General features: G+C 43.4%; 1 protein-coding gene across 1 annotated transcript in view; it reads right to left on the reverse strand.

Moving 5' to 3' along the window:
• The window catches only part of LOC144601414 (regulator of G-protein signaling 10-like), a 40,143-nt gene that overhangs the window by 26,062 nt on the left and 1,089 nt on the right, over positions 1 to 12,992 (reverse strand). The window lies entirely within an intron of this gene.

Genomic DNA, 12,992 nt, shown 5'->3' on the forward strand with positions numbered 1-12,992 from the left:
GTTGGACCTGGACTTCATCTACTACATACTTGAGGCAGAAATAATTTAAAAAGTCCTGGGCTATTTAAAAAACTTGAAGAATATTTCAATTCGCAAGTAAGAGAATCAAGGATTCTACAGAATCAAGGGATATGGGGAGAAAGCAGGAACGAGGTACTGATTTTGGATGATCAGCCATGATCACATTGAATGGTGGTTCTGGCTCAAAGGGTCAAATGGTCTACGCCTGCATCTATTTTCTATGTTTCTAAGATTTTTTCAAATATGTTATTTTTATGTCAATTTTGTAAAACTGTAAACACACCATACACTGCGAGACATTTTGGCAGTAGAAACAATATACAGCAATTTTGCATCAGTTGAGTGAATGAATCTGTGGTCTATAGTGGTAACTGGGACATGAATCATAGGAACTAATAAATTATATCCTAACCAAGTTGTCTTTATTTAGGCCTAGCAGCAGAGTCTGTGCAACTTCACTGCAGTGCAAATGCAAGCAGCAACCTTATTATTTCCTTGTAACTCAATGAAAATGTATACTCATATTGGTAGTTTAAAGCACAAATAAAGAATGAATACCTGCCTCTGGTTGCTGGTGGATTTGTTTAAAGGATACTAATATATAACTTTTGTGTGCTTCTCAATTATGAAGCATCTCGATATGTTCTAATATGTTGCTAATACAAATTGACACTCCTAACCTGAACAATGGTTTGGGGTCGAAAAAGAATTGATGAGCTACAGGCTAAGGAATGGCATTGGTTTAAACTGGTCTTGCAGAGAACTGGCACTAGCTACAGAAGCCAAATATCCGGCTTCTGAGTTACACCGATACACTGAGTTATACTAATGGTTTATGCTGTATGACCATTTCACAACCAGATGCCCAAACCCCCACCAATTCAGCTAATCTACAAAAGCATAGGGGCATCACAGGTAAGTAATATCAAAGCTATATCGCCCCTCTACAATTCAACATCTCTGTGCAAAAGATAATGATCCAGATTAGAAAGAGACCGAACCTTCCGTTTGCTATATGAAAAATTTAAGCTGATTTTAGTATTCCAATTTCTATCAACTAATTTATAAAAATGGCAAAACACTACTGGTCAATGTAACACCTGCTGTCAGAGGTGCAGATCCCATGCAATGAGCGATGGTGATACCCTTTAAAATGACAATGCAATGAGAGACTTAAATCAAATGTTGCAAAATGGCACCACTTTTTAGCTGCTAGCTATCTCAACAATGAATCTTTTAATACATTCTAAGTTGTTATTCTATTTATAGCATTTTGATACAGATGTGGATTTTTTTTTGCTTTTGAAATGGTACCACAGAAGTCTAAAGTAATATTATGCTTTTCTTATTTTAATAGCCTTCTCTGTTTTGAATAGGCAATTAAATGTAAAGGCCTCATTTGTGTTGCTTAAATTAATTTAAAGGAAAGATGTTCTTAAGTATTTATTACTATTTCCCTCGATCGATACATCCAATTTACAGAAGGCCACTCCAAATGATTAATTACAATGGATAAAGATACATTTCCCCCGCTGTGAAATAGGAAAGAAAAAAAGCATCCTGATAATTAACATCTTAGAAACATAGAAACATAGAAAATAGGTGCAGGAGTAGGCCATTCGGCCCTTCGAGCCTGCACCGCCATTCAATATGATCATGGCTGATCATCCAACTCAGTATCCTGTACCTGCCTTCTCTCCATTCCCCCTGATCCCTTTAGCCACAAGGGCCACATCTAACTCCCTCTTAAATATAGCCAATGAACTGGCCTCAACTACCTTCTGTGGCAGAGAATTCCACAGATTCACCACTCTCTGTGTGAAAAAAAACTTTCTCATCTCGGTCCTAAAAGACTTCCCCCTTATCCTTAAACTGTGACCCCTTGTTCTGGACTTCCCCAACATCGGGAACAATCTTCCTGCATCTAGCCTGTCCAACCCCTTTAGAATTTTGTAAGTTTCTATAAGATCCCCCCTCAATCTTCTAAATTCCAGCGAGTACAAGCCGAGTCTATCCAGTCTTTCTTCATATGAAAGTCCTGCCATCCCAGGAATCAATCTGGTGAACCTTCTCTGTACTCCCTCTATGGCAAGAATGTCTTTCCTCAGATTAGGAGACCAAAACTGTACGCAATACTCCAGGTGTGGTCTCACCAATGCCCTGTACAACTGCAGCAGAACCTCCCTGCTCCTATCCTCAAATCCCCTCGCTATGAATGCCAACATACCATTCACTTTCTTCACTGCCTGCTGCTCAACATATCTTCTCAACATATAAGTGATTTGTTTGTATCTGGATCTGGATATCAATGGAAAGACCTGCATTTATACCCCATACCATCTTGCTCATAATAAGGTAATGATGTGTCATATTTTGAAATTGCTGCAGTCTTTCTGAAGAAGACACTCCCATACTGCTATTAAGTAAGGGATTCCAGGATTTAGAGCACTTTCAAACTGATTGCTTTGTCCTGGATATGCAGAACTTATCGAGAGTTGTTGGAGCTGCACTCACCACCTCTGTACAGCTGTTGATGCTTTTGTATTTACATAGCTGGTCCAGAGAAGCTTCATCTGTGATGACACCCAGGATGTTGATCTCACTGAATGTCAAGCCATTGAATGTCAGGGTAGGTACCTAAAAACTTTCCTGTTGGAACTAATCATTGCCTGGCACTTTTGTGGTATAAATGCATTCCCATATTTTTTAACAACATAACAACATTTATCCTAGTTAGTCTATGCCAGCTCTCACATTTCAAACAGTCCCAATTCCCCACTTATTTCTCCGGAATCTATTCCTCTTATCAATTCTCTTGGTACCCACCCACACTAGGGTTAATTTACAGTAGCCAATTAACCTTGTGGGACATTTTGGGGATTTGGAGAAAACCAGAGTACCCAAAGGAAACCTACACAGTGTAAGCTCTACACATACTGGACAACAGGTCACAGGAATGTGCAGCAGCTTCAGAAACCCCTGCATTGCCTTTGGTACTTGCCACTCATCACCCCATACTTCAATGTCGTCTAGGTCTTGCTGCGTGTAAAGATGGGCTGCTTTGTTCGCTGTTGGGAATGGAATTAAACATTCTGCAGCTGACAGCAAACATGCCACATCTGAACCTGTGATCTCAGTTTAGAGATATAGCATGGAAACAGGCCCTTTGGCCCACAGATTCCATGCCAACCATTGATCACCCAGTCACACTGTGTCACTATGTTATCCCACTTTCCATCCATTCCCTACACACTGGGGGCAATTTTCAGATGGCCAATTCACCTACATTCATCCGCCCATCTTTGGGAGGTGGGAGGAAACCGGAACACCTGGAGGAAACCCATGCGGTCACAGGGAGAACGTGCAAACTCCACATTGACAGCACCCAAGCTCAAGATTGAACACGGGTGAGGCAGCAACTCTACCAGCTGTGCCACTGTGTCATCCTACGTCACAATGGATGAAAGGTCATTACAAAAACAGGCAGAGATGGTCAGGCCCAGGACACTACCCTAAATAACTCCTGCAGTGGTATCCTGGAGCTGGAATAATTAACCTCCAATAACTTCTCTCTTTGTGCAAGGTATGACTCTAACCACTGGGGTCTTTTCTGATGCCTGATAACTTCATTTTAATTGTGCTCCTTGATGCAACTCTCAATCAATGACTGACTTGATGTCAAGAGCATTCACTGTCACTTCATCTTTGGAAACAGCTCTTTGGTTCAACACCAGGACTGTGATAAAATCTGGAGCCGAATAGATGTTGCTAAACTGGGTATGGCTGAACAAATTATCGATGGGTTCTGTGTAACAGCACTGTCAATTATACCTTCCATCGCTTGCTGATGACTGAGAATTGATTGATTGGGCAATAATTCATCGGCTGCCTGGCTATTTAATCTCTGATAAAGACCCTGATTAAATTGTGAACCCTACAATATCAAGCCTCTATAAGAATGGGTTAATTGTTAAATTCGAGTCAGGGTTGACCAAGAGAACTCTGAACGACCAGGAAGGTTCTAAATTTGGTCAAAAAGGAAATGTAAGATGAGGAAGATGAAATTCGACAGGCCTTTTGAGCAATATAAAGAACGCCCATGAAGGGTCAGTGGCAAGATGGATTTCTCAACTTCCTCATCAACACAACACAATTTGTACGAATTGGCAGCAACACTTCCTGCTCGGTAACCATCAGCACAGGAGCATCTCAAGGCTATGTGGTCAGCCCTCTGCTCCATCCACTATGCACAAGACTGGGTAGCACGACACAGTTCCAACTCAATCTTCAAATTCGCCGACAACATCACTTTTGTTGGACAAATTACGCATGATAACAAGTCAGAGTATTGGGGGGCGGGGGGGGGGGGTTCAATTGACTGACTGAATGGTGCCAGAGCAACAATGTTGCTCTCAACGTCAGTAAATCCAAGGAACTGATTGTTGACTTTAGAAGAGGAAGGCCGAAGATCCACCAAACTGCCTTCATCGATGGGACAGTGGTGGAGAGAGTCAAAAACTTCAAATTCATGCGTGTGCATATCTCTGAAGATCTGTCCTAGACCCAGAACATTGATGCAATCATAAAGAACGCCCATCAATGTCTCTACTTCCTTAGAAAATGGAGGAAATTTGCATGTCTTCAACTTCTACAGGTGTACAGGAGAGACCACATTGACTGATTGCATCACGGCCTGATTCGGCAACTCAAACGCCCAGGAATGGAGAAAATTCCAAAAAGTGGTGAACACTGCCTGGACAATCACGGGTACTGACCTCCCCACCATTGAAGGGATCTACAGGAGTTGCTGCCTCAAATGGGGAGCCAGCATGATCAGGGACCCACACCATCCTGCAATGCACTCATTTCACTCCTGCCAATGGGAAGAAGGTACAGGAACCTGAAAACTGTAACGCCTTCCTAACAACCATCGGGACTATTAAACAGTACAGGCGACAACTAAGCTACATAGACTTGGGGGGCATTGCTTTTGTCTTTGCACTATTTTTGTTTGTTAGCTTTTTATATACGGAACTTCTTTTTGTTGTTTATTATAGTGTTTACAGAGTATTATATTCACATATCTGTTGTGCTGCCACAAGGAAGAATTATATTGCTCTGTTTCAGTGCATACAACAATAAGGAGGGCCGAATGGCCTCCTCCTGCACCTATTGTCTATTGTCTAAAACACTCTTGATTAAAGAAAATCCCAAGGCTTTTGTTACGTAGTTTAAAAACAAGAGAGTAACGAGGAAGGAAGTTGAACCATTCAAGGATAAAGGAGGGAATCAATGCCTGGAGATAGAAGATGTACGCGAGGTACTAAATGAGTATTTGCATATGTATTCAACACGGAGAAGGACATAGAAGATAGTGAGATCAGTGTGTGGTACACTAATATATCATGGCAGTTTGACATCAAGGATGAGGTGGTGATGGGTCTCTTAAAGCATTAAGGTAGATAAATTCCTAGGATAAAATGGGATCGAACCCAGGTTACTGAGAAGTTTACCAGTATGCTGTCTGTCTTAGAGGATATAAGCTATAAGGAGGTTGAACAAACTTGGATTGTTTTCTCTGGAACGTCAGAAATTGTGGGAAGACCTGATAGAAGTATATGAAATTATGAGAGGCATTGATAGAGTTGACAGTCAGAACACCTTCACCAGTATGGAAATGTCGAAGACTAGTTTAAAGTTTAAAGGAACAAAGTTTAAAGGAAATGTGTAGGGCAACATTTTTTTCAGAGTGGAGGGCACCAGGAACGCGCTGTCAGGGGTGGAAGCACATTTGTCGTAGCATTTAAGAAGCTTTTAGATAAACATGTGGATATGCAAGGATCTTGGGATATGGATCACGTGCAGGCAGAGGAAATTTGTTAAACTTGGCATCCTGTTCAGCATAGACATTGTGGGTTGAAGGGCCTGTTTTGCACTCCACTGTTCTATGTTCTTCATCCACTAGTTCTCCCATTATTTTCTATTAGTAACATCCTCAAAAGAAAACTCCAATAGATTTTGCTAGGCATATTTAGAGGGTTAATAGAAAGGTCAAGAGCATTTCTTCTCCTGGGGTCTCTGGGCATTACTAAGCTCTGGCTTCACTTTCTATTGATTTAAGTAATCTAATACAATTATTAAAACAAAAACAAATATTACTTTACTGCAATTGTATCTGACTTGTTGGCAATTCAGCAATTTTTGGAGTGCATCCTGAAATTTAAGTAGGGCTTTAGCTTTAACAACAGAAGGCTAATGGTTTTGGATTTTCTCTTTTTATAGTTTGTGTTAATTTACAAAAAACAAATTGCATCAAAAGAGGGAACTTCAATTCATCTTTCCTGAATGTACAATGATGTAGTAATATGATGAAATAACACTATCCCAAAGAAACTTATAATTTAGTATTTGAAACAGAATTTAGGTTTCAATAAAACGTTCGATATTTTTCTTTTGCACTATCTTGAGTTCTAACATTTGATCTCAATCTCAACTGGTTTGTTGAATGGAGAGCAAAACGAAACAGCATGTTCTCGTTAATAAAGCTCTAACAAACAACCCACATCCCCTCCGCTGTGCCCCATCCAGACTTGCCCCTATTTCCCCCCCCCCCACTTCCACCCACATTCCTTCCCAATTAGTAACTCCAATCCTTTTGTCTAACACCTTCTGTCATTAAGCCCCTTCCTACAGCCTTTATCCACCATCTGCCTGTCAAAAATCCCCCTCGCCTGTATCAACCTTGGGACTTTCATATGAGGAAAGACTGGATAGACTGGGCTTGTACTCGTTGGAATTTAGAAGACTGAGGGGGGATCAGTTTGAAAAGTCCGGGAGCAGAGCAAGGACGCCCGTTGGCTGAGAAGAAAAGTAAGTGTTAATTACAGTGGAAAAGGCAGTTTAAAAAGAGCGCCAAGAGGACGCTAGTAGTCAGTTTGAAAAGTCCGGGAGCAGAGCAAGGACGCCCGTTGGCTGAGAAGAAAAGTAAGTGTTAATTTAAGTGAGAAGTCAGGTAAATTGGACAATCAGGCAATTTAATTTGTGATATAAGCAAGACTTGCAAAAGGGTGCAGCCCTGTTCGGGAGCAGCCCAGTGAGAAAAGTGCCCAGTGAGAAAAGTGCCCAGTGAGAAAAGTGCCCAGTGAGAAAAGTGCCCAGTGAGAAAAGTGCCCAGTGAGAAAAGTGCCCAGTGAGAAAAGTGCCCAGTGAGAAAAGTGCCCAGTGAGAAAAGTGCCCAGTGAGAAAAGTGCCCAGTGAGAAAAGTGCCCAGTGAGAAAAGTGCCCAGTGAGAAAAGTGCCCAGTGAGAAAAGTGCGAGTCTTTGGCTGCCAGTGAGAAAAGTGCGAGTCTTTGGCTGCGAGTCTTCGGCGAGGAAGCTGAGGTGAGGAGGTTACAATTGTTTTAAGCCAGAACTGTTTATAGGCACAAGGTAATGGCGGAAAAGTTGGTGCAGTGTGTTTCCTGCAGGATGTGGGAAGACAGGGACGTCGCTGGAGCTTCTGGGAGCTACACCTGCAAGAACTGTGTCCAGGTGCAGCTCCTGAAGGGACGTGTGGTGGAGTTGGAGAGGCAGTTGGATGACCTCAGGGCCATCCGGGAATGCGAGAGTTTCCTCGACAGGACCTATTGTGAGGCTGTCACGCCAAGGGTCCAGGTCGAGCGAAGGTGGGAGACTGTTTCAGGGGGGAGTGGACGAGGACTACAGGAGACCCCAGTGGCTGTGCCTATTGCAAATAGGTATACCCTCTTGGGAACTGTCGGGGCAGAAGACGTTTCCAGTCCGAGTGGCGGACCTGTTGGCAAGGATACTCGACAGGGGAGACCGAAGTCAGGAAGAGCCGTAGTGGTCGGTGACTCCATCGTCCGAGGGACAGACAGAAGATTCTGTGGGAGCAGGAGGGACTTGAGGATGGTCTGTTGCCTCCCTGGTGCCAGGGTTCAGCACATCATGGACCGGCTTCAGAAAATCCTAGTGAGGGAAGGCGATCAACCTGAAGTCGTTGTGCATGTGGGCACGAATGACGTCGGGCGGAAGAGGAAGGAGGTGCTACAGCGGGAGTTTAGAGAGTTGGGAAAAACACTGAGAAGTAGGACGTCGAAGGTGGTTATCTCTGGACTGCTACCGGTACCTCGTGCTGGTGAGGCCAGGAACAGAGAGATAGAGGGTATGAATTTATGGCTGAGGGCTGGTGCAGAGAGCAGGGATTTAGATTTCTGGACCACTGGGATCTCTTCTGGGCTAGGGGTGACTTGTACAAAAGGGACGGGTTACATCTTAACAGCAGGGGGACAAACATTCTGGCAGGCAGGTTTGCTAGTGTGACACCTGTGGCTTTAAACTAAGTAGTGGGGGGGAGGGGTTAACAAATTGTGAATATGAAGATGAGGTAAAAAAAGGGAATACAGGAGATATTGCAAAAGACTCTCGGAAGAATGGGAACAGAAGTTCTAGAGGGGAAAAGAAATTAAGGGCAGGGCCAATTGTGACCGATGTGAGAGGGGAGGTAAATACAGAAGTTAAAGTGTTGTACTTAAATGTGCGTAGTATAAAAAATAAAGTGGATGAGCTCGAGGCTCAGTTAGTCATGGGCAAGTATGATGTTGTAGGGATCACTGAGACATGGCTACAAGAGGACCAGGGCTGGGAACTGAATATTCAGGGGTACACAACGTATAGAAAAGACAGACAGGTGGGCAGAGGGGGTGGGGTTGCCCACCTGTCCCATTGCAAGGGGTGACATAGAATCAGGAGATGTTGAATCAGTATGGATAGAAATGAGACATTGTAAGGGTAAAAAGACCCTAATGGGAGTTATTTATAGGCCCCCAAACAGTAGCCTCGACATAGGGTGCAAGTTGAATCAGGAGATAAAATTGGCGTGTCAAAAATGTAATGCTACGGTGGTTATGGGAGATTTCAACATGCAGGTAGACTGGGAAAATCAGGTTGGAAATGGACCCCAGGAAAGAGAGTTTGTAGAGTGCCTTCGAGATGGATTCTTAGAACAGCTTGTACTGGAGCCTACCAGGGAGAAGGCAATTCTGGATTTAGTGTTGTGTAATGATCCTGATCTGATAAGGGGACTAGAGGTAAAATAGCCATTAGGAGGCAGTGATCACAACATGATAAGTTTTACTCTGCAAATGGAAAGGCAGAAGGGAAAATCGGAAGTGTCAGTATTACAGTATAGCAAAGGGGATTACATAGGCATGAGGCAGGAGCTGGCCAAAATTGACTGGAGGCCCTAGCAGGGAAGACGGTAGAACAGCAATGGCAGGTATTCCTGGGAATAATGCAGAGGTTGCAGGATCAATTTATTCCAAAGAGGTGGAAAGACTCTAAGGGGAGTAAGAGACACCTGTGGCTGACAAGGGAAGTCAGGGACAGCATAAAAATTAAGGAGAGGAAGTATAACATAGCAAAGAAGAGTGGGAAGACAGAGGATTGGGACTCTTTTAAAGAGCAACAAAAGTTAACTAAAAAGGCAATACGGGGAGAAAAGATGACGTATGAGGGTAAACTAGCCAATAATATAAAGGAGGATAGCAAAAGTTTTTTTAGGTATGTGAAGAGGAAAAAAATAGTCAAGGCAAATGTGGGTCCCTTGAAGACAGAAGCAGGGGAATTTATTATGGGGAACAAAGAAATGGCAGACGAGTTAAACCGTTACTTTGGATCTGTCTTTACTGAGGAAGATACACACAATCTCCCAAATGTTCTAGGGGCCGGAGAACCTAGGGTGATGGAGGAACTGAAGGAAATCCACATTAGGCAGGAAATGGTTTTGGGTAGACTGATGGGACTGAAGGCTGATAAATCCCCAGGGCCTGATGGTCTGCATCCCAGGGTACTTAAGGAGGTGGCTCTAGAAATAGTGGAAGCATTGGAGATCATTTTTCAATGTTCTATAGATTCAGGATCAGTTCCTGTGGATTGGAGGATAGCAAATGTTATCCCACTTTTTAAGAAAGGAAGGAGAGAGAAAACGGGTAATTATAGACCAGTTAGTCTGACATCAGTGGTGGGGAAGATGCTGGAGTCAATTATAAAAGACTAAATTGCTGAGCATTTGGATAGCAGTAACAGGATCATTCCGAGTCAGCATGGATTTACGAAGGGGAAATCATGCTTGACAAATCTACTGGAATTTTTTGAGGATGTAACTAGGAAAATTGACAGGGGAGAGTCAGTGGATGTGGTGTACCTCGACTTTCAGAAAGCCTTCGACAAGGTCCCACATAGGAGATTAGTGGGCAAAATTAGGGCACATGGTATTGGGGGTAGGGTACTGACATGGATAGAAAATTGGTTGACAGACAGAAAGCAAAGAGTGGGGATAAATGGGTCCCTTTCGGAATGGCAGGCAGTGACCAGTGGGGTACCGCAAGGTTCGGTGCTGGGACCCCAGCTATTTACGATATACATTAATGACTTAGACGAAAGGATTAAAAGTACCATTAGCAAATTTGCAGATGATACTAAGCTGGTGTGTAGTATGAATTGTGAGGAAGATGCAATAAGGCTGCAGGGTGACTTGGACAGGTTGTGTGAGTGGGCGGATACATGGCAGATGCAGTTTAATGTAGATAAGTGTGAGGTTATTCACTTTAGAAGTAAGAATAGAAAGGCAGATTATTATCTGAATGGTGTCAAGTTAGGAGGAGGGGGAGTTCAACGAGATCTGGGTGTCCTAGTGCATCAGTCAATGAAAGGAAGCATGCAGGTACAGCAGGCAGTGAAGAAAGCCAATGGAATGTTGGCCTTCATAACAAGAGGAGTTGAGTATAGGAGCAAAGAGGTCCTTCTACAGTTGTACCGGGCCCTGGTGAGACCGCACCTGGAGTACTGTGTGCAGTTTTGGTCTCCAAATTTGAGGAAGGATATTCTTGCTATGGAGGGCGTGCAGCGTAGGTTCACTAGGTTAATTCCCGGAATGGCGGGACTGTCGTATGTTGAAAGGCTGGAGCGATTGGGCTTGTATACACTGGAATTTAGAAGGATGAGGGGGGATCTTTTTGAAACATATAAGATAATTAGGGGATTGGACACATTAGAGGCAGGAAACATGTTCCCAATGTTGGGGGAGTCCAGAACAAGGGGCCACAGTTTAAGAATAAGGGGTAGGCCATTTAGAACGGAGATGAGGAAGAACTTTTTCAGTCAGAGAGTGGTGAAGGTGTGGAATTCTCTGCCTCAGAAGGCAGTGGAGGCCAGTTCGTTGGATGCTTTCAAGAGAGAGCTGGGTAGAGCTCTTAAGGATAGCGGAGTGAGGGGGTATGGGGAGAAGGCAGGAACGGGGTACTGATTGAGAGTGATCAGCCATGATCGCATTGAATGGCGGTGCTGGCTCAAAGGGCTGAATGGCCTACTCCTGCACCTATTGTCTATTGTCTATTGTCTATCTTATAGAAACATATAAAATTCTTAAGGGGTTGGAGAGGCTAGATGCGGGAAGATTGTTCCCGATGTTGGGGGAGTCCAGAACCAGGGGTCACAGCTTAAGGATAAGGGGGAAGTCTTTTAGGACCGAGATGAGAAAACATTTCTTAACACAGAGAGTGGTGAGTCTGTGGAATTCTCTGCCACAGAAGGTAGTTGAGGCCAGTTCATTGGCTATAGTTAAGAGGGATTTAGATGTGGCCCTTTTTGCTAAAGGGATCAGGGGGTATGGAGAGAAGGCAGGTACAGGCTACTGAGCTGGATGATCAGCCATGATCATATTGAATGGCGGTGCAGGCTCGAAGGGCCGAATGGCCTACTCCTGCACCTATTTTCTATGTTTCTAACCTCTTACCTTTGCAGATAGACACAAAATGCTGGAGTAACTCAGCGGGACGGGCAGCATCTCTGGGCAGAAGGGATGGTGACGTTTTGGGTCGAAACCCTTCTTCAAAAGAAGGTCTTCAGAAGAAGCATCTGAAGAAGGGTCTCGACCCAAAACGTCACCCATCCCTTCTCTCCAGAGATGCTGCCTGCCCCGCTGAGTTACTCCAGTATTTTCTGTCTATCTTCGGTGTAAACCAGCCTCTGCAGTTCCTTCCTACAGGCTTTGTCCTGCCCCTTCGCTCTTCCAAACTTCTCCCCCCCCACCTCCCCCTTCTTACAATCAATCTGAAGGGTTCCAACCGAAAACATCACCTGTCCACGTTCTCCAGAGATTCTACCAGACATGCTGAGTTACCCCAGCACTTTGTGTCTTTTTTTTGTAAACCAGCAACTGCAGTTCCTTGTATGTACGCTTTCTTTTGTCACATTTATTAATTGTATCATCACAGAGCTACATACAGGAGTGTCCTTATTGATTCCTCAAGCTTAAATGCTGAGCAACGTTACTTTATAATTTTACATAAACTGGATGCAAATGATCACACCCAACTAAATCTATATATTTTATTATTCAATAAAATGTAACACCCAAAAACCTATAAATTCGAGAGACATGTTTTATGCTATAACTGGTGAAAACAGGCATGAAATTTGGAAATACATGGTTACTCTTTCCATTCATGAGTGATGGCAGCACATTCACTCAATCCAGTCTATAGTGCTTAAGCAATTTGGGATGAAGCGATGTATTAATCAAATAATCTTCATCAGTAAAAAGTATAATTGTTGATGGCTGGTGGTTCGTGTACTCATTAAGGACCCTGCTAATGCAAAACAGACTGATTGCCTTTTTCACTCTACGTCTATGATGCGGCAGCTGCACATTTGGTTCCCAAAGAACGAGTTGCCCAGAGCCCAAGTTTTTTTTTGAAGCAACCACTTTCATCACAGTTGCTGTGCGTGAGTCAATCAGCCAAGTCAGCTTAAAATGGCTGTTCGCTCAGTGTGCCTGTCCACATGGTGAGACAGGTCTAGCTGTGATCTCACAAAAAAAAGCAACACAAAACTGCTGAAGAATAATGCATTTTGTCTCCCCAAACTGTATTGTTTTGGGGAAAAAAGTATTTGTTACAAAGATTACTTTT

Source organism: Rhinoraja longicauda, chromosome 16 (genome assembly GCF_053455715.1).
Source record: "Rhinoraja longicauda isolate Sanriku21f chromosome 16, sRhiLon1.1, whole genome shotgun sequence".
NCBI classification, from domain to species: Eukaryota; Metazoa; Chordata; class Chondrichthyes; order Rajiformes; family Arhynchobatidae; genus Rhinoraja; species Rhinoraja longicauda.